Source organism: Nymphalis io, chromosome 10, assembly GCF_905147045.1.
Source record: "Nymphalis io chromosome 10, ilAglIoxx1.1, whole genome shotgun sequence".
In the NCBI taxonomy this organism is placed as follows: Eukaryota; Metazoa; Arthropoda; class Insecta; order Lepidoptera; family Nymphalidae; genus Nymphalis; species Nymphalis io.
The window spans coordinates 5,213,552-5,235,010 of record NC_065897.1 but is presented as its reverse complement, the minus strand read 5'-3'; the positions used below and the strand labels follow the sequence as shown (position 1 = coordinate 5,235,010).

Here is a 21,459-nt window from a genome sequence, read left to right as displayed (position 1 = left end):
TGATTTCAGCCACGGAGCCAATCTAAAGAGAGATTAGCTAACTGCGCAGGTCATATTATAGTGCACAAGTGTGTGCGCAAGCACAGGTACACTCTCTATTCCTTATAATCATATAGCTCTTATAATCCGATGGGACGGCAATCTTACACGACCAAAAGAGTTCAGGCGCAGGACCAACGGTTTTGCGTGCTTTCCGAGGCACGGGCGTGTACACACTTCCATCTTCCAGACTCCGGGCTGGCAACAAGGCACTCAAATTAAATATATGGATTCTAGTTAGACTTATGTAAGTGAACTAAATAAATATAATTTTATTTGGCTGACATCATAGTAATAATAAATATAGATGTTATAATGTAAAAAGAAAATATATTACTAAAATTTAATCTTAAACAAAAAGTCGAAAATTAACTATATTTATATGAGGTAAACATCGATGCTGTAGTTTATTTGTAAAATTAAATTCTATACGCCGTCGTGCTTGTCACATTTCGCAAAACTTCGCCTAGAGCTTGACAATCGATACTCAAAAGTAAACTTTACAAGAGGAAATCGAAGAAGTTGAATAGATTGCTTGAGTTGCGGTTGAAGTCTTTGGTAAGATATTAGTGAGTTGTAAGACATTGATACATTGTTTAATAATAAACTGCTGATAATTATGTCTATGTTGTAGTTTAAACGTAATTTTGTTTATATCTGTGTATTAGATATACATATAAGTGTTCTATTGTTCATGTGTGTCTTTGGGCTTGTACATATATTTGCACGTGCCTTTGTACGTGTGTGAAAATCGATAAGGAATGCTAATACGAAATATTATTTTTAATATACCGTAAATTTTAATACTGACTTTAGTTTGAATGTTGTTGAGTTAATATAATTATTAATTTACACTAATTTTGTCTTGTAAAACAGTTGCATTAAATTTCAATTAAACTTTCCAGTGTTTCCATTTAGTTTGCCATATTAGTTTATGGTTGATGCGACGCTCTTTAGTATCATACCGTAAAGTTATATTGCATTTAACCCTTTCCGTGTGGTATCATTTTTTGATGTCGCCATCTCAATACGAGACATTTTTTATGAGGTCAGTTCTCTAGTATGATAGACGAGATATTACTTCCCAACAAACAGTACACAGAACGTCTTGTTACGTCCAATCAAACACTGTCAACAGACGCGTGACGTATTATTACGTTTATTAAAATGTATAGACAACGTAAGTGTGGCCATAGGTATTATAATTTAATGTTGAAACCGAATTAATGCTTTGCAAATAGATATATTATTTTTTTCCAATTAAAATATATTAAAGTATAATATATATAAGTATACCATATTCAAAAGCATATTATTCCCACATTACACTAACTTGTAACACTGTACTTACGTATCACGTAGATGTAATCAGAAAAAAATCTCTTTAGTTTCACAGAGAATATTTTTGTTCCCTGAACATTATATAGAACAAGCGTGATTCTATAGATAAAAGATTAATTCGAATGGGGCAACGTTTTTATTTTAAAGGAATTATTCACCCACCGTAAACTTTATTAAGTTAGACATAATAGTACGCAAGCCGCATGGGAAGGGTTAAACATTTTTTAATAGATGGAATACTCTTATTTAACACCAACTGACTTGTGATTCTTGAAAGTAATGCGATTAAAGTGTACAGTTTCTTAATATGAGTTTGATGCTCTTTAGGACGATTATGACCACGCCGAACATTCTCAAGGGAGACCAGCTAACTGCGCGTTACATAACATAGCACACAAGTGTGTGCTCATTTACGAATGCAATCTCCACTCATACGATTACAATCCGATTGGTCTACAATTATTTATAATTTCATTGTATTTGATTGACATGACATAACTTTGTACTTGAAATGTTGGAAAAGAGTTACTACTGAGCTTCTTGTCGATCCTTCTCGGTGGACTCTATTCTGAACTGGTACCTTTAAATTTAGTATAATTCCTTAAATGATATCAAATATGCTTGTAAAAGTCTTCCTTAAATTAATTATGTTTTGATTTGATTATGAGGCATTTCATTTACATAACTATTATTTTTGTCATTGTCTATCTGTCTTATACATTTATTGTGGGGGTTTTTAAAGATTATTATTGTTACCCTTAAAAAAAATCTCATGAACACTCATGAGATTTTTTTATAAAAAACATGTGTAATTAATTTGTTTATAAAAAAAATATCGCTTCGTTTTAACCTCAACCGACTTTTAAATTCTAAAAAAATAACTACTACTTATTCACTGAGCATACATTTTAAACATGATATTTTTAAATAATATTATCAACAAACTTGACAGGCAAATGTTTATTAATCAGCTTTGACTGAGAATTGTGAGTATTGACTTATTTCGAGCATTGATAAAACGTTAACTTCATTGCCTTGGTGTAGATTAGTGCAAGCAAGGGTAGGTACCACCTTCTCCTCAAATATTCTACCACCAAACTATACTTAGTATTGTTGTTCCAGTTTAAATGATGAGTCAGCCAGTGTAACTAATTGCACAAAAGACAATACATTTTAGTTTCCAAGGTTAGTGGCACATTGACGATGTAAGGAAAGGTTAATATTTCTTACAGCGCCGTTGCCTATGGGCGATTTACCATCAGATGACTTTTTTGCTCGTCCCTTCTAATTTTATGTAACAAAAAGCTAATAAGTCGTTTTATTCTTCTAGAAGACTACCCACTTATCAGTTATTCTTCGCTGAAAATCAATGTATCACATAATATTTTCGATCCCATGGCGCATCGATAGTGTCAGGTCATCGTCCAATCTAATTGGCTAAAGTGAGTTTCCATGGGCCATTAATTTGCCCATAAAATATTTATTTTTAAAATATTCTCTGATAAAAAATTAATTTATACATAGACAATAAAACGAAACCTACTTATGTGATAAAATTCACAAAACAAGTCCATTGTTGCGTAAAAGTGATTCGATTCAACGTTTTTCCTTACTTTGACTAGAGAGTTTTTGAAATAACAATTAACGGATTCAGATAGGGGATAGATAAGAAAATAGTTCCTTTATACAGCTTTCGAAAGTGGCGATAAAAGTCTTTGTACTCACTTATTTGCGCCAGCTTGCCGACCGTTGAAGAAACCTGAAATGAATAGGAATAATCTTTAATTGAGACAATTGTTACGAGTGTGGTTAGAATTTGAATTATTTAAACAATTGGTTTTCACATGTGTGTAGCTTTAGCAAAGAACGTGTTACACTATTATATAACATAATCGTGTAATATAAAGTAAATAGCATTGTACAGACTTGCCTAATATACAATAGTTCTAACTTTATTATTTGATCTCTAAATGTGGTGTTATAAACATCGTTTAATGTTTATTTTTGTTAGTAATTATAGTTACATATTAAAAATTTAACATTTAAAAAACGGGCTTAGTTTTAGGGCATAGTTCAGCACTGTCTGATTAGGTTCTATGTCTAATTTTTTGATTATTATATTGCTAAAAAATGTTTTTATGTCTCTGTTGATGTTTGTAAATTATATGAAATAAGATTCCATAATGGGTAGCACTTGAAAACAAGATAAAGTATGTCAGTTTTAAGTACATGTGAAATAGTAGGGGTACCCTCTAACGAAATGAGAAAATTTTATAATTTATGCGTATTTATAAATATCAAATGTAGCTCTTACGTTAGTATCTTAAGATCCCACCGACATAATCATCCCCTAATCGCTCTCAGGGAAAGTGATGACAGATGCTCCGTAAATCAAATAATGAGCGAACCACAAGGAAGGCATTTTCACCCTTGTTAACGAGAAAAGTTGAACTGATACGTTCGCTTAAAGATTCTATCTTTTTCGGGTGAGGACAGAGATGTACGGTTAAAAAAATTTAATGATAAATTTTTCGACCACCAAATTGTATTAGAATATTATCTTCTTATATTCTTTATCCATTTATTTCGACATAAACACATCAATATGTATATTATATATAATATAAAATTCATACAATAAAGGCAAGTAAGAAACGGTAAATATGCTGCTGAGCAAATGCTACTTTCGCTGTTGAAGTATGCGATATTAACTTGCTGACAGAGCATACTTTCTTGCATGTTTCTTGCGAGCGTTAAACATTTTATTATAGCAACTCCTTTGTTAAAAGATGAGTAAAGATAAAGAGTTACAAGATAACGAACCATTTCAAGCAAAATTCGAAACGTGAATAAAATCGTTACATTAAGAATCTATTAACGGGTTATTTTTCGATTTCTCTCGAACGTTAAAAAGCTATTGGGCGTTTAGTGATGAATGACCGCCGCTGGCGTTGTTCCAACTTTGTGCTACGGATGTGTTCGTATGTCACTTCTTAGCATATTGTCCATAACGCATTGGCTAGTCGGGTTCTATAAGAAAATGTAACGATGTATCGTTATTCAGTCATAATTGATTTATTATTTGATCAATTATATTATTCTGAGAAACAAAGTTAGATCCAGGTCAGTTAGTTACTTTCAATAAATCGTTCCAGTTATAAGCCCTAGCAATAGCAGCCATGTAGACAGTACGATTATAATTTTATTTCACTTATAAAGTATAAATATTTATAAAATAATTAGAATTTTCATTTTACAAAATATCTTTTTAAAAGGAACGCATACAAGCCTTCTAGTGAGTGACAACCTTGGCACCGTAAGAAATATAAAAACACTTTTTACACCGCGAACGGAGAGCGATCACGTGATCTATGAAATATTGTTATTGTGCCTTACACTATCTCACTAATCAATCAAATCAAAATACAGCAATTGATGTTTGGTGATAGAATAATGGGTCCAAATGAGCTTGTACGAAACCGTATTAACAGGAAAAAAAGGTTTTTACAACTTGACCTTGCAAATTTTTAATTTAAATTGGTTTAATTTTTAATAACGACTCACTGAATATAGAACGTATTGAATAAGGGCTTAAAACTTTTTTTTTTCGGATTGTGTAGTACTGTTGGCCTTACTGGCCTCTACAGCGTCACCGGGCGGGATGGGCGAGTTGAACTCAGCCGGATGTTGGGAGCCACACAGGGCTCAAGAGAGACGGGCGTCCTAAGGGTGCCTCTTGTGAGGCCGGACCTCGGCTTAGGACTCCGTTGAAATCGGGAGGGAGATTTAAAACTAGAATTTTATGAACAGACCAATTCAACCCAGAAAAAGCATAATGCTCTGCTCAAATCAAGTGTGATGGAGAAGACGTAAATAACTTATAATAAATCGTTTTTAACCGAAACTAAAACTTAAAAAGAAGTAGAAGGTTCTCAAATCAGTTGTTTTTTTTATTTACTCGTATACTATATACTTCCAAATTAGTCCCATTTATGCTCAAATCTAGTTCTGATAATGCAATCCAAAAATAAATTTGAGAACTCCTTAATTATTAAAGGCGTGTAACGTACGTAGTAGGCATATACGTATAGCGATTTTGGTATTTTCACTCAAATCAAATCAATCATTTGTATTCAGAAAGTACCATTTGGTCAAGTCGAACTAATTGAGAAACTGAGAAAACCACAGATAAACCATTCATTGCAGTAATTTTTTTTGTTAAATTGTTTTAGTTATATTTAAACACTATGAAGAAATTGAGCTTACACACAAAACAAATCGTTTCTTCTGTCGTAACGAATATCATAACTTGTTTTTTACGCTTCCGCTATTCACATCAATCGTTTTGCTAGCAATTTATCATACCGAATAATTCATATATTCTACTGCTACTAATAAAATGTTAATATATATATACAGAAAACAATGCATAGTTTGGTCAAATTCCGTCCTCTTTTCAACAGTTACTCTACAAACAAAAGGAAATAATTTGCATTTCTATATTCCGATATATAAAGCACGAGGATGAATAGTGCCTATTTTATTAATAATATATTTTTAGTCCTTACACGGTAAACACAATAAAATTCATTACTTTTAAAAAAGACAGTAAGTATTCAACTTATTTTTCTCTTTGTTAATGGTTTTTATTTTTATAATGGTTTATATTGTTATCGATGCTAACTACACGTTAAAACGTGTAGCAATTATAAAGGCATTTTAACGCCCCCGCTTCGCCTATCATTCGGCGCGCCACAAATTGAGCCGTGCACGATGATTGGCGCACGCTAGTGTCAGCGATTCGGCACTCGTTAGAGAACAATCGTGGCTCGAAATTAAAACCCCTCCATTGTTACGGAAACGAGAAAATCATTTTGACATTGACATTTTGAATTCGTCTGTTCGACGAGGTGAAATTAATTTAATTAAGTACCCTTACACTTGTTGGATTTTTTTAACAATAATAATATTTTCACAAGGATAACATTCTAGTCATATTAGGACGATAAGTTTAACTTAAAAGCAAAAGTATTTTAAAAATGGTCATCATAAAATGCTGACAATTTTTTAAAAAAGAAGATATTGTTTAAAATTTGACTTTTTTAACGTTTAGGTAACCTGTAAAGTACCGAGAAAGAGAGCGAGAGAGGGACGGAGAAAAATTAAAAAGAAGGTGTAATACAAAACAAACCGAAAACCGAAAGAGATACTAGTATTTAAAGAACTATTCTAAAATATAAAATTTGTGACGTAGCTACTACAACCTTAGTTGAGGTAGATGCCAACTACTGTAAATAAAGTATAAAATATATGTAAATCTAAGAGCATTCCGTTCTTGGTTGCAATTAATCCACTCTCACCCAGTCAAAAAATATATCGATATTATGATATTTATCGTCTTTGTATAGTATTTAGTGTTAAAAAAATAAAAAATGATTGACTTAGACCATTTTAAACAACATTATGCTTTAAATAACCTTTCATTTAAAATATCTTATAATCATGTATATACACATATATTATAAACATAATATCCTTAGATATTTATCTATTACGAGCAAGCAACTCTAAATCAAAATATAATTAATATATATATATTCGTTGAATGACGTCGAGTTTGAGTATCAAAATACCTGTAGACGTATAAAATAAAACTAAAATATGTTTAATAAACTAACTTTTTATGCTCCCACTGAAAATGGCTTAAGTTTCATTAAGTGTAAAATGTTGAAACTACCCCCCCGTCTTATTAAAAGTCCAGTAGTTAAGTATGAAGTTTCTTTTATCCTTGCAACTTCATGCAAAATAAGTGTTGTTTTTGAAAAAATGCTTTAAAACGTCTTTGAACTTTTACAATTTTATTTTTCATAGAATATAATATAAAATTCACTGTAGCTTAAATATTTTATAATTTAATAAATAAGTAATATATTTTCTTAGACATTTGTCACACAACATTTTCATGTTTTTAGTAAGAGATTTTTCATAAGAATCTTAAGTCATAGATATATTTATATAATTCGAAACAAACCCAATAAAATTTCTAAATAAATTAATTAAAATATGTATTTAATACATCTAGATTATCTTGACCAATGATTGCAGGATTTCATTCAAACACCATTGAAAGTTCATGTGCCTTACTTTTATTGATAAATCATCTTGCTTAAATAATAAGTTCCTGTAAAGACTTCTCAAGAACTTTTGGCTCAGTTACCATCAGGTGGCCCACCTGATATGATGATATAATAATAATAATAATAATAATAATAAATAACTTTATTCACCAAAAAGAAACAAAGACAAAAAAAAAAGTTAAGGTACAAAACCATAAAAAAAAGAGTTAACAATATCATATTTCATAATTTGGTGAAAAGGTCGTAGTCTCAGCTAGGCTGCTTTTCAGTCTACGCCTTGTACATATGCTGCCAACACAAACGCTACATTCAGTGCAGTAAAAGGTAAAAGAAGATAAAATTACTGAAATAATAAAAGTTAATACAATTTTATAACACGCCCAATAGGCTAAAATAAAAAAATCATGCAAGCATTACTAAAACAGTGAGGTTTTTTTTTTTGTTAAATTCTAGAAAAAGGAAATATTTTCCTTACATATAAATATTGAATAAAAAAAATAAAATAAAATCATAATAATAATATGTTTAAACAAATAGAGATATATGTTTTAAAATAACAATTAAATATTGAAGTTTAGTTACACACATTTGTCCAGACACATTGCGTCTTTTGCATAGATAGAAGCCATTGCTTGCATTGTGCCTTAAACTTATTTTGAGATATACTGTTCTTAATCGGAGGTGGAATATCGTTCCATCACTTAGAAGCAGCGAAACGAAAGCTACCTCTAAATGCTTGCAAATGTGGTCTAGGCAGTACTAGTCGCGGAACTCGGCTCAATCTACAATTGGATTCATTTGTTTCAGACCATTTAAGTTTATCCGCCAAATAATTGGGAATTTTACGATATTTTAAGGTGAGTGATATTATTTAATTTAAATGTACGGCGATGTATATGATATATCTTGGGAATTAAGATGTTATGTCCCTTGTGTCAGTTCAGTTTTGCCTGGTTCATTCTCTATTCAAACTGGAACACAACAATACAAAGTATTGTTGTTTAGGAGTTAAATGAAGTTGATGAGTGGGTGGTACTTACCCAGAAGGGCAGGTACCTACCCTACCTACTCTGGCTTTGTGCAACAAAGCTCTACCGAGTAAAAGCATTTAATTTTATTTCAAACTTTATACCTAAACAATTTACAATACAAAAAAACTTTAACCAATTAATGAAAGTGTTATGTTCTAGTTTGTACTAAAGTCAAAATATATATATATATATATATATATATATATATATATATATATATATATATATATATATATATATCCAAGATTGCGACTATAAAATTATGCAATAAAAGAACACGTGAGAATCACTAAGTTCAGTTTGTTGAAGTGAGAAATCTTTCGAAGGGCCATAATATCGGATTATCAGAAGATCGCCTTATTTATCAATGTATTCAATGTTACACGTAAGCTAAAAGATGAGAGTTGTACCACGTAAATAACAGATTGTTGATGCGAAACTATATTCAATCGTGTACTTATATAATTTAATACATAAATTTATCGCACATAAAATATATGATAAATGTTACGAAATAAATAATTAACTATCGTATAAATTAAGCTTATTGCAAATATATTTGTGGATCAAATAAAACAATTCCCAATTGTTTGTGAATTTGCAATCACAATTACTTATTAACAGGTACAAACATTCAAAAATGTTTTCGATGATGCTATTTAGGCAAACATTTTTTTACGCATGATCAGCTGTTTCACAGTCAAGTTCAATTCAATAGTTAAATTATAATTTAGTACTTCTTTATTTACCGAGTAAAATGTTCATTTAAAGAATGATAAAAATATTTTATATTAGACGGACGTGTTGCATTGAAAGGATTCTACTTATCTTCATGGGATTCTGGATACCTTAGCTAGTTTGGATGATATTCTACCAGTCTGTCCATAATCGAGTTATCTCTATTGTGGATGTATGTGAAATAATTTTCCTTTTCACCACCTCACACTCAATCTAGTACTAATAAATTTCGGAAGACTACCTTCAGAAAAAATACTATTTAACTAAAATACGTATTAAAATACAGCTGGAATCCAGCTTAATGTATGATAAAAAACTTACCTCAGCAAAAGAAATAGGTTGCATTATATGGCTGAATAAATAAACATATGTTATAATTTAGATTTTATCATTTAACTTACTTCAACTTACCCAAACTACATATATATATATGCGTACATATTAATTTATTCTTATTTTTATATGTAATAGACTAGTTTCAATAACTGAGTAAATAGACTATTAGCCAGTTGACTTATTTTTATTGATTTATATTTAGTTGATAACTCTACTCCATTTTATTATTCCACAGTTTAATTGTTACATTATTTATTTTCCAGAAATATAAATTATAGCACAATTGTAACCATTTCCTTTAAAATTCTTGCTTCAGCATTCTTGAATAGCAAACATACTCGTAATAAATGTCATTCTGAATATGTATTTTGATTTGTGTATTATTCTGTACTCCGTGTAACAAGTACAAGCAGAAATAATGACAATAGAACGATTCAAGGCAGCAAGATGCATAAAGCACGAATCAAGACAGCCTTGCGAGAAACCGAGACAAAGCAAGTCTACGTGAGGTACATACGCCGGGTAGATACGCCGGGTACAGTAAGCAGAAAGTGACGCGCGTGTAAATACGGTCCAGTGGATATAAGCTGGGAGAACGGTTGTAATTACAATGATTGTTCGCATTCAGACAGGCACTCGTCAAAGTAAAGAGAGATTGTTACCGGAGGCTTTTGAAGAGATAGCGGTCGGGAATAATGGGTAACCCTTTAGTGTGCAAATCAACATTTAATTTTGTCTGTAAAAACTCAATAGTAATAGTTTGTAAATCTGATTCTATGAATTAATTGCATAAGATATGCGTTACGATAGAGTTGGCAATCTTGACAGTTTAATGAAATAGATTGTCTTATTATTATTCTAAATAATGACTTTTATAAAGTTTCAAGATTACTTACATTTCGTCTTTACGACTTGCAACTAAACAATATCTTGTTTGTTCTAAAAGAATACTCAAGTTAATAGTTGTAATAATTTTTCAATAATCATTATAAGATATTATTTCAAAAAAAAATGAAATATTTCATATCCGTAATGATATCCTAATGAGAAAATTAATATTCAGCTTAATGTTTATAGCGATTCCTATATTGTCGTTTTTTAAGCCGATGCAGTAAACGATAAGAGGATTTAAAATCCGACGAGGGAGCGAGCTTCGCGACGCGTGTAAGAATATATAATGTGCATTATTAGAGCGTAAAGCTGTGGTCTCATTTAGGAACGCTAAATGTTTGTTTTTACTGGTGGTAGGGCTTTTTTGTGCAAGCTCGTCTGAATACGTACCACCCACTCATCAGATATTCTATCGCAAAACAATAGTACTTGGTATTGTTGTGTTCCGATTTAAAGGCTGAGTGAGCCAGTCTAAATACGGGCACAAATGATATATCATCTTAGTTCCCAAGGTTGGTGATGCATTGGCGATGTAAGCAATGGTTAACATTTCTAATAATGCCAATGTCTCGTCCATCTACCCATACAATATATGTATATGTATTGTATTATTTTATAGGAAGTCTAAGAAATAATTTAATTAAATTTATTTTTTCCATACCAATATTTTGGTAGAAAAGTCTAAAAACGGTGAACCCTTATTTGCTGTTTCGTATTAAAGTCTTAAGTGATTCATAAGAATTTGTTTACTGTTATGACTTAAATTTTTTGTAGGCCTTTATTTTTTCTATCCTTTCACCAATATATATATATATATATATATATATCAAATAATTCCTTTCTTGTATATAATATCCCTCGTATATATAATACAAAACAATACAACTTATAGTAAGAGCTTGTTAATGTCCCACTGCTGGGCTAAGGCTGGTAGACTACACATGTGACAGAATTTCATTGAAATTAGACACATGCAGGTTTCCTCGCGATGTTTTCCTTCACCGTCAAGCACAAGATTTTTATATCACAATATGAAAATTCAGTGGTACTTGCCCGGGTTTGAACCTACGATCATCGGTTAAGATTCACGCGTTTTAACCACTAGGCCATCTCGACTTCAACCTACACAATTATACAACTTATTAGCTTATGAAATAAAATAAGGTCACTGATTTGGCCGTAAGATATTATTTTTAACCAGGCAACAAAAACATTTATCCCCAGATGAAATCCTAAAGCCCCTGTGATGGCCATCTTCGTCACAAGTTCCTACGGAATCGTTCTCATATACGCTTCAACTATCCATTCCATGCCGTGCTCTACGTGCTAGAAGGAGATCACCTTAAGAAGAAAGAAAGAGTGATCTCGCAAATCGTATGTGTCTATGGCAGCTCAAAGGGCAATCTATACTGACTTCCTCTAGGCCCTCATCAGGAACACGCCAGGCCTACACCTCACGTACCCATGGCTCTAAAGTCTCTCGTTATATTTGAAGCCTACTTAAAGCGTTGGCCATTATGAGACCTCGAAAGAAGCCACCATCATCTCCGCCGAGCGGGATCATCTGGTACTCAGCTTTAAGCTTGTATAAAAAACATAGAAAGAATTACAACAATATTCAGACGAACAGCTTGAATTTCACATCGTTTACCAGACTAAATAATTACTTACGCATAATTACAATTGAAGTACTTCGAGAACTTCGAGAAGGAAGCCGATCGAAGAATTCGCTTGGGATGGGCAGCATTTGGCAACCTTCGTCAAGTCCTCAAGTCGTCTATACCGCAATGTTTGAAGACGAAAGTCTTCAACCAATGCGTCTTACCTGCCATGACATACGGTGCCGAAACGTGGACACTAACTGCGGGACTAGTCCACAAATTCAAAGTCGCTCAGCGTGCTATGGAGCGAGCTATGCTCGGAGTATCTTTGAAGGATAAGATCAGAAATGAGATTATCCGGAAAAGAACCGGAGTCACCGACATAGCTTGCAAAATTAGCAGGCTGAAGTGGCAGTGGGCTGGTCACGTATGTCGTAGGACCGATGGCCGTTGGAGCAGACGAGTCCTAGAGTGGAGACCGCGAATCGGCAAGCGCAGCGTAGGGCGCCCTCCAGCCAGGTGGACCGACGACCTTAAGAAGGTGGCGGGCACCAACTGGATGCGGAAGGCGGAGGACAGGGAGCTTTGGCGCACCTTGGGAGAGGCCTATGTTCAGCAGTGGACAACGATTGGCTGTTGATTGAATTACAATTGACTCATAGAAATACATATTATTAAGAACAAAAAATATATATGATAGTAATTAATTATTCTTAATTTATTTAATTTAGCATTCTTGTCACGATGACCACGCGATTTACATAAGATATATTTTTAATTTTGGTTTGTATATACTCGTTTTAGTTTTATTTAATAAAGTAAATAATAATTATGTAAATATATATGAAATTCGATAATATTCTAGTTGCAGATGAATTGGCTTCCATGTTTATAAATAGTATATACACCTATCCCGAGCTAGAATTTGTCGAAATAACAGCTTCCGCTAATGCACATTTACTAAGTTAACAGAACGGTGGAAGAGGGGTTTGAATTCCGGGTATATTATAGTTATATATATGCACTGAGCAATCCTGTGTTTTATATCTGGTTACTATTTACATTTGTACTCGATATATAATTCCAATGAGTTAACTTACTCAAGAGAACTTTGATTGCGCTAGTTTTTTTTTGTTGTACATTTACATCAAATTTAATTTAGTTATTTATTCTTATTTATAAAATACATAGCATATTCTGAATAAGGCTTGTATCTGATTAAACCTTAACTCATATATACTGGAGGTAGGGCTTTGTGCAAGCCCGTCTGGGTAGGTACCACCCACTCATCAGATATTCTACCGCAAAACAGCAATACTTGATATTGTTGTGTTCCGGTTTGAAGGGTGAGTGAGCCAGTGTAATTACAGGCACAAGGGACATAAAATCTTAGTTCCCAAGGTTGTTGGCGCATTGGCTATAAGCGATGGTTGACATTTCTTACAATGCCAATGTCTAAGGGCGTTTGGTGACCACTAACCATCAGGTGGCCCATATGCTCGTCCACCTTCCTATTCTATAAAAAAAAAAATATATATCTTTAGACAATATTTTACATGTCAAAGCAGGTTTTTTTTTCTGTTTGATACCTCATGAGGATGAACTGGATCGTTTATAATAAAATTAAAAAGAGGTAACCTGGGACCTAAGTTAAGATATAAATGACCAATTATTCAATTAATGGGATAAAATAATTAAGCATATGAAGAAATAAAAAATTATATATGTATAACGTTATTACTATGCCATACATTATTAAATTTTAAAGAAATAAAAAATAATAAAAAATTAGTATAATTAAAATATATATTTTAAAAATCTCTTCAAGTATATATAATCATTTTTAAGTATATTTTTACATTTTACACTTAAATATTTTAAACGTGAAAATAAGAACAGACATCACTTAAATTAACTTTACAAGTTCATTTATAGATATTTGACTTACCTTGATAATTTTTTAACTGATATACCGTCACTTTTCGCACAGAATTTAAACAAAATTAAAAAGTCACGGTACCACTCACTGAACTCGATTTGATATGATCACAAGAAATTTCGTTCAAAATCAAAATGAAAAAATCTAATCAAAAAAGACTACATAAATATAAAAAAAAACACAACACAAAATAAAAACTAAAATTTTATTTACATTTCTCCACCATACATTTCACGACTGACAATGACTTGTCATTTTTAAAGTTTTTTTGTTAATTTTGCTGCCAACATTTTACATCGGTCCAAAAAGTTTAAATGTTCTTAAAAATCCCCAAAATGACAAGAAGAGTTGTTTAGCGGCTATTTAGTTAAAAATATATTTTGTTCTTTCTGTCATTATTTATTTGACCATCATTACATTCCAAAAAGAAGAAGACAAAGTATTGTTCAACTAATTACCCGCTAAACAATGCTTATAGGTAAGGTCAATAAAGTATGTCAGAATTACTTTATAGGCCTTACTGCTTTCAGTAATCTCTTATTCTTATGGCAAACCTTTTATGAGAGCATTTACAAATGCATAAAGAAGCGGCCCTATGTTAAAGTGATTTCATACAAACTAAATCCATATACGAGTAACAGACAGTAACAGTTTCCACCAAAGGTTGTCTGTGAGAGGTTGCTATAAGCGATAAGACCGCCTTTAGCGCACCATTTGTTGCATCGCATGTTGCGCAATAAGTATTAAATAAATAAATAAATGTAAATCTTATATTAATATCATGCTTAAAATGCAGTACAGTACTTCTATTAATGAAATAGGCAAATCATTGTCAACGGCTGCCATTTTTAAAACCGTCTAAAATAATGGTTAATGAGTATGACGTTACAACGCTGAATCTCCAACGCCTTGAAGGTCGTATGTTCCTACTATGAGACAGGAATACGACCACCAAATGCTATGTATATATGCTCTAAGATTTAACGATAATTTTATCTCCACCGACGACAGTTGAACATTATTTTCAATAATATTGTGGTAAGACCCACAAAAATAATATCCAGAATTGCAAAACTTTAAAAGACTAAAACTAGAGCATTAAAGACTTAGGCTTTTTACCTTTTTATATTTTAAGTTTATTACTTTTTCTGTAATAATAATTCATAAAATAGTAATCAAAATAAAAGTTGTTCTAAAAATTGTATTATTATACGTCTGTAACTCTGACAATGCAAATACCCGTCCCGGATTCGAATCTACAAATATTGCCATCGAAATTAGGTATCTTTGCTGCGGTAGACGTTCATGGATGTTCATTCGGATTTCGTTTGTAATTTTGTATGATATATCTGAAAGCATCAGAAAGAACTTAATAATATTCTATCCAAAAGAATTCTAACAGTTAATATCATATCATACTTTACCTATCTGCCTGTTCTATATTACTATACCTTCGAATATTTTTACCCTTTATTACTTATATGTTATTTTGGTTTTACTCTAATAAAAATACAATTTATTCTTGTAGGTCTTTAGATGTATTTTGAAACCGTTATTTAAACGAACCAGACCACGGGTTTAGAATGTTAATACTACTAAAATAAACCGTCAAGGACCTTAATAAATACTCTTTTCATTAAGGTTGCTATTAATATTGTACGTTATACGTCTTAATAAATAATTTGTAGTTGTACAACATAAAATTATAATAAAATAAATCAATTAGAAAAGCTAAAATGCGAGAATTTGCGAGATTTTATTATATAAACAAATACATTGAGCCAAGACGTCATTATAAGAAAAGCTCCTGACGTTATGAATAATAAGTCGAACACAGAAGATTAAATCGGAATTTATCCGGTGATTTATAAATTTCCAAGTAAGCGTATGACAAAATTTACAACCCCCTAATAAAAATGTAAAAACGTCTCTCGAAGTTTGTAATCGTATTTTATCAAAGTCAAACTCAGTTCCGACATTGTGCTGTATCTGACCTGATTGCATCGCAAATTGTTCATGAATAAATAATATTGGGAAAGCACTTAAGGGGAGATTACGGTGCAAGATTGATCGCATCTATGTTTTTATAAATGGCTCTTGACTTTTAAATTACATTTACTATTTAAATTTATGTTTTATAGCGATAAATAGAAGAATTCAAATTCGATAGATTTTTCATAATTATTAGAGATCGCAGAGTTTTAGGTAAAATATATTAAATCGCAAAAAAATATCTTGCTTCGAGGACAAGGATTCAAAAAAGTCATTAATTTAAGATTTTAAGCGTATGCAAAGACTAATGAAGCATTTAATTGTTAACGAGGTTCTGAATACAAATCCCAAAAAAAATCTTAGATTCTGTCAAGAAATAATTAAGGGTCGTCCTTATTTACTTTAGGTACCTTAATGCTGCGTCTGATTTCTTTCTGGGTGCTTAAGATTGCTGTCCCATAATATGAGAGAGAACCAAAAGACATTATCTATATACGAAAATTTTAACTTTAGTTAAATTGTATTACTGTCATTCATTAAATTTACACCGGGTTTTTGACCAGCTATTATATAAATAAAATACATAAAATAAAATGAGAATAGCGATCAGCGATCTCTGTCTCCCTTTCGAAAGTTAAATAACTCCAAGACTCTAATATTCCTTACTTCTTAAGATATACAATCGGAAAAAAATATGAGCTCCTATCAATTTAGTCCGAAACGTGACCAAAAAACTAAGAAGTTTTTTTTTATCAAAACGTGATTTTTACCTAATTTCAATTCAGTAATATAAAAAATATTCTAGCGTTTTTCGAATTTCAAATAATGAACACTTTGGCCAAATAAAGAACGGTCTTCTTCGTTCAGGTTTATTGATATAGTAAGAAATAAAAACCACAACTTACATAATCAATGCACTGCCAACTGTAGCCATCTATGATGGACCTAGACCTACGATGTGTAAATTGAGCAATGTAGTGGATTTAACTCTCAAAGAAGAAATTTTTAACTGAAGAGAAGACTATATTTAAAGGTGAAATATTCACAAGTTATTAGCCACCTAATTATATATTAAGGAATAGACTATCGCTGAATAATTTACTACATTAATTGCTTCTTGTGATTTTGTCCCCGTGGAAATAGCTTTGCAACAGGTCCATTTCACATTGCTGCATTACTATAGAAGCTTATTAGTAGATTAAAAATAAAGCAACATAAAATTTTCCATCCAAATATACTAGCGTCTTTCTTATAGTTTCTTTTTCCAATATATTGTAATGCAAGTGCAACTTCAATAATTGCTAAATCCATCATTGAATTACTCGTAAAACTTTATCAAAATGTTTACGTTTATTTAGGTAAAATAAAAAATAACAATTTAATATGATTTATCAGAAATATTATTACATCAGAGTTTGATTATATTGATAACAATGTCATCCCCGATTTCAGAGTTACCTGAGATCACTATGGTCAGGATACATTATAGTGCACTCTAAACTCCCAGATTCTCGTAGTTTAATGAAACGGCAACCCATCATAACATATAGACGCAGAACCAATAGTTTTTGTTCTTTCAACCGTGTTAGTTGTTAGAAATTATTGTCAGAAAAAGCCTGATTTTTACTGCTCCGATCCGAGATTCGAACATGAAACCGCCGGGTTTATTTTATAGAAATATAATTTAATTTAATTTCTTCATTTACTACACGTGAATCTTAACCAAAGTATATGCTTCAAAACTACAACCTACACGTGTTAAGTGAAAATCTACGACATCTATATCCGCCAATCGCATTGGAGCAGTGTGGTGGAATAAGTTCCAAGCTTTCTCCTTAGGAGAATAAATAGAAAAACTACTTTAACCCTATTCGTTAACTTTACATTACAATGATGTGAGATTTTAATCATTTACATAAAACGCCAAGAAAAAACCAATTGAGTTAAATAGGTGATAAATTTTCATATAAGAGGTAGCTTCACATCTGATTTAATTCTGTAACGTTAACCGTTCAAAACATTCGACTTAAATAAAAAGTATATATATTTTATGAAATACTACATAATACACGCCCCCATTATTTTAATTGTCTTTTCAATAATTGTTTTACATCTACGAATACATAGCAACAACGATAAAATGATAGGTCATGCGTAGTGTGTACATACATACACCCAGACTTCCCCCATCGATCGAGTATAATGTTTTGTGTCCATACTGTATCCAAGTAACTACGACCTCATCAACAATTGACTGTCTGTTATCGATCTTGGACTATTACGTCGCCTTCATAACGTTCGATAAACGACCAATCAGAATATCTTATGAATAAATTGGTCTTTAATTGGAATGGCCTGGTAAGGTAGTATAGCATATTTAATAATATAGAAAAGACTCTAAATTTCCCACTGCTGCTACCTCTTCTTCTTTCTCTTATTACCCTCTCAAGTGATTTCCTTTTTTTTATGGTAAGTGGTCACCATCGTCCATAGAAATTGACGATGTTAGAAATATCAACCATTCCTTACATCCATGCCAATGCGCCACCAACCTTGGGAAGATGTATATCCCTCGTGCCTGTAGTTACACTGGCACACTCACCCTTTAAACCGGAACACAACAATACTGAATATTGCTGTTTAGCGGTAGAATATCTGATGACTGTGTGGTACCTGCTCAGACGGACTTGCAACGGCTAAGTCCTACTACCGGTAAAACTAATTTGTATTTGGATGCCTTATTATTACCTGTTAAGGTTCGCTGTTTAATATCGTCTTTTTTCATTTCTAATCATGATATCAATTGATACTATTTTTAACAATGTTCGGCATGAAACCAAGCAGGGTTATTGAATATTGAATATTTTGATCTTGATTTCACTTCATAAAAGTTCCCATCATCAAGTTTTTTTATTTAAGTGGGCATACGGGCACGTATATTACTATTTCATATTATGTATATTTAAAATTACAAAAAGTTATTTTATTGTTTTTACCTAATTTGTTATTTGCGTACTCCTACTTTCCAGTCGCATGTGAAGGCGCTTGTACTTAACAATGTTTTAGGATAATTTTTCAAGTACAATAATATACCACGTATTTTTAAATCGATATCTCATTAAATGTTATGAAAATTATTGAAACAATGTTTGTTATTAATTTTTAATAAATAATTAATAAAGTTTTAAAACTTCAAAGATTACAGTTTGGACGCATAATTTCGCAATTTTTGTTCTAATTTATATTTTTATATTTAAGACTTGTAGACTAAAAGTAGTAGTATTTCATTTATAGCTTACATTCATTTATAAGCTACAAGTATCACACAGTATATATGTATAACAAAACTAAATATAATAAAAAAAATGAAAAAATCCATATCAATTGAATTAAGTTATACATATAATCATATATGATCGTCAAAAATCACGTCCTTGAGTGTCGATAGTATTCAACCAGTCACCCTGTATATCCATAACGTAAATTGTGTTAGAAGAACAAGTAATAATATATTAATGACATTACTGATAAATGAGGAGACGGGTTTTTATAATACCTAACAAATACCAGAAGATGCAGAGCGTTTCAAAGAAAGCTTAACAATAAAACAGTTTTTTATAAAAAGCTGCGTTTTGCTTCACCCGCACAATGAAATTCACAAGTGTGAATTTCACGTTGTTGTAATAATCTATAATTACGTAGTTATTTATATAAATATAATAGTAAAAATGAAAGAGTTTTACAAAATTAAAGAAATATTGTTTGTTGAAACGTTAAAGGTATGATTTATTTTACTTAGGAATCATAAAAGCATTTTTTATTTCATTTTTCATAGCAAACCTCTTAAGTTTATAGCTCAAAGGTAATTCTGTTTAGAATGATTGCCTTTTGTGTATATTAAACAAAGTAGAATTTGATTAGATTCGTATTCATAATTTATTTTATTAGCTTACAAGAAGATTTTTAAAGAGATTTTATTCTATAAAGGTAAAGTTTAGTATATACAAGATAAATTTCATTCGTAGTATTTTTTTATATATTTAACTTTGATTATTGAAACTATGTACAGACATTTTTATAATATACAAAATTAAAAAAAAAAACAAAATACACATTACAAATTTATAGCAAAAGCACGTCGTCTAAAAGATTGTCCTGTGGCATTGTACCCAAGACGCGGGCACTATTGCCTCTCTGCACCGCTAGACTCAGCCTTTGGTCTAAATATGCGCCAGCTCTTGGGTCACCAGAAGTGTAGACCAGTTTCTTAGAAAATTCCTTATTTTTTGGTAGTAAATAAAGATATAATGTTCGGAGGTTTAGACATTTATATACCAATTGACTAATTTAATTGCAGAAAATACTATAATGTATGTAATTAATAAAGCTATTCTATATGTTACTTAATTCGAATTCTGAAAGATGAAATATTTCGAAACGATGTTTCGAGTCTATTTGCATTTCATACAAAATGCTAGATTAGATTTCAAATATATATTTATATTGTTTCATATAGTAAAGTTTATTTAAAATATTATTCTAGAATTACGTTATCCACTATTGATATCAATTTTAATGATGCTATAGATAACATATATGCTGCAATATCAATTAACAAATAATAAAATAAACTTTTGTAGTTCTTTATATAAGCCTTATATAGGATTCAATAGGTAACATAGAAGCATCGGAACCGAATGACATATTATTTCAATTATCGTATTATTATAGTTCTTTCTTCATTCCCATAGTCAGATGGAAAGACATACCAACACTACCGAATATTTAAAACCAGCGATCCAGAACCCTAAAAACTACATAATTTTGGAGACATTTCCAACTTCTTAGCTTCCAGCTGCTACTGAAAAAAATTTCACATAAAAACTTTTATTTTATACTGGTTTCGAACCTAAGAGCTCATAACGCATAGCCATATGGCTAGGCATTGTAACAAAGATAAATTTAATAGAAAACATACTCAAATGCCCGCAAATACAATGAGTCCACTAATTAATATCTTAGTTAAAATAGATGCAAACGGGCCATTGCACTCAGTTGACATAAATAATTCTGGACTGAATATAACTATTATCTTTGTGCATACATTATTAGAGAATATAACTGTTTGACTATTGGCAGATTTATTTAACAAGGCATTTATAGTTGCTTAGTCCTTTTCAAGGTAACTTTTCTCATCTCTATTTTTTATAATTGGTAGGCAGACGGACAAATGGGCCACCTGATAAGTGGTAACCACGAGATATTGGCGCTGAAAGATATTGAATAATTAATTTTGATGTTGAATTGATCTTAGATATTTTGTACAGTGGGATGAAAATATATAAAAAATATATTATGAAGAGAAACAATATTAGTTTATAATATGATCAAACAACTTTATCATAGTAGTTTTT

General features: G+C 31.3%; 1 protein-coding gene across 1 annotated transcript in view; it reads right to left on the bottom strand.

Annotated features, from left to right (window-relative positions):
- LOC126771287 (CUGBP Elav-like family member 1) overlaps positions 1-21,459 on the bottom strand; it is a 433,380-nt gene that overhangs the window by 397,399 nt on the left and 14,522 nt on the right. The window contains exon 2 of the mRNA XM_050491098.1: positions 3,106-3,139. The gene's annotated coding sequence lies outside the window, so the exon portion shown is untranslated. The remainder of the gene's footprint in view (positions 1-3,105; positions 3,140-21,459) is intronic.